The following is a 2,575-nucleotide window of genomic DNA, read 5'->3' on the forward strand; positions in this document are numbered from 1 at the left end:
TTTTTTGCTCACAATTCTGCAGGTCAACTTCAGCTGGGCACAGCTGAGTGGTCCTTCTGCTGTTCACAGAAGGCTTCCTTATGCATCTGTGGTCAGTGCCCTGTCAGCTAAGTGGCTCTGCTGGGGGCTGGATGCTCTAGCATGGTCTCATCCACTTTTCTGGCAATTGCTTCACTGTCAGCTGGGGTGAAGGGGATACATGGGCCATGGGGTTCTCATCCTCCTCCAAGCCCAGGCTTCTTCATATTTTTGTCACATTGTTTGAAGAGCAGCAAGAGAGGGAAACCCCAACATGCAACCACTTTTCAATTCTCTACTTGCTTCACACTTGCCATTGTCCCAAGGGACAAAGCTCTATCTCCAAGGCCAAGGACAATGTGGGAGGAGATCCAGGCAAGCGTCACCAAACTGCAGTTGCTACTCTAACAGGCTACTGTTACAATGGTTAATCAAAATGACATCCATCATTGGAGAAATACTGAGCTACAGACAAGCCAAGCAGGGGAATGCTAGTCTCTCAAAATCAACTCTGACTCTCCTTTAGAAAAAGTCACAACTGTCTTACACTACCATTCTAACAGTTGAATGATAAAATTATTTTCTGAAATTCTCGGGGAGAAAACTAACTTCAAATTGTCCTTGGCATTGGACTAAGCCTGTAAGCGGTGGATCTCTTTATCTAGAAACATACTGTGCATGTCTTTGCCAGTAGGAATCTAGCCCTTACCACATTCCTTATTATAATGTTGCTATTCCTCTCCCTTCCAATAAACATGCCCCCAGCACAGGCATACTGCACAGGAATAATCTGACGTGGAAGTGATGGAGCAGACTAGAAAATGGCCCGCTCGTGAGACAAGGAGATAGTACCTGGTAATTGTGAAGTAGACTTGTGATGTTGGCTGGGGCCTGGTTAGGTCACCCCTCCCCCCAAACATCAGCCCAATCTCCCAGCTTTGCTAGACTTCCTTTGGATGTATTCAAATCATCTTATAAAACTGAGTATAAGTTTATCATTTTCTACTACAATGTCCTAACCCTATTTTTTTTTTTGATCCTTTGGTATAATGTATTTTGGAGTAGTTGATATTGCTACTGTGAATGTCATGATTTCCCCGTTCCATTTTCTGTATGATTATTGCTGGAATACATGAAAGCTTTGGCATTTTCTATGCTAATATTTCAGTCTACCATTTAAAAGAATTTATTTTTTATACTGTTTCTTAGGTGTTTCCCAAGAATATACTCACATCATTTGCAAATGGTTACAATTTTGTCTTTTTCCCAAAAACGATCCTTTTTTTCTCTTTACAATCCCATTACACTGGAAAGAACACCTAAATCAATATTTAATGATATTGATGATATAGGTATATCTGCCTAGATCCTGATTGTAATGGAATTTTTCCAGTGGTTTAATGTCGCTTGTTTATTTGTGAGTCTAGACACATTGAGAATAATAGCCTGCTAAAATCTATTTGTTTTTAATCATGAGGTATTGCACTCCTTCACATGTTCTTGAATATCCACAGATTGCTAAAATCTTGTCAGTAGCAGTGGTGCATTTACTGGTTGAAGTCATTCCCTTTACGTCTCCGTCTTATCCTTTCCTTCATATAAGACCTACACATTTTTATTATATTATGCTCTAGATATTGCCCCTGGGAACAGGATTATTTTTTATGAGCTATTTTGGGTATACATGGAGTGAAGACGACCCTGGGAAGCTGAACTAACTTGTTCTTTAAAAGCTGAACTGTATGTTTCATCGCTACTTTCCACTTACGTTTCAGTCGATTTCCGTTTGATGAAGGAATTATTTCATTGGAAGAGTGAGTTTCTCTGATCCTGTTTGCCTGGTGCTGGCAGAGTCTGTCGGTAAGAGAGAGACCAAGATGCCTCAGTTGCAATATGGCAAAGTTAGGGGACATCAGAGGTCTTCTCCATAAGGCTACCGTTAGAGCAAGGGAACAATTAAAAAAAAACTTTTAAAAGGAGAGGGAAGGCTTTAGGTTGTTGAACTTTCAGCTGTTGGGGGCCACTTCTTGGCCTAGAGGAGAGGATGGCCAGAGAGGAGAGAGGACACCAAATGGCCTTGTTGCAGTCCCACACCAGGAGACTTCTAAAAATCGAAATGTAGAATAGGAAGGGATTTCCGCAGCCATGTTTTCCAAAACCCCAAGCAGCACTCTTCCATGAGAGAAAGAGGTGGGTGGAGATTCTTGGGGTTTAATAAAACACTACTCGGGGTGTTTCTCCAGATGTTGGGTGAATATGGCTCAAACGCATTTAGGTGAGGAGCGTACTGATGAGGAAACTGAGGAAGGGGGGCCGGTAAGATGTCAATCGGGGTTGAAGAAAAGTGTTTGGGGCTGTGCCAGGATGTCTGGCAAGATGAAGTACCTGTTGAAGAAATAAAACTGCATGATATGACTCAGCAAAGATCCGGTAAGACTGATCCAAGAATGCCGAGGACCCTTTGGACAGATCGGGGCCCTGTTATGAATAAGCCAGTACCATTCATTGTGAGCTATGAAGATGCACTTGACCCTACTGCGCGGAGAATGGCTGCGTG

This window comes from Hipposideros armiger, unplaced genomic scaffold, assembly GCF_001890085.2.
Source record: "Hipposideros armiger isolate ML-2016 unplaced genomic scaffold, ASM189008v1 scaffold_2603, whole genome shotgun sequence".
Taxonomy (NCBI): domain Eukaryota; kingdom Metazoa; phylum Chordata; class Mammalia; order Chiroptera; family Hipposideridae; genus Hipposideros; species Hipposideros armiger.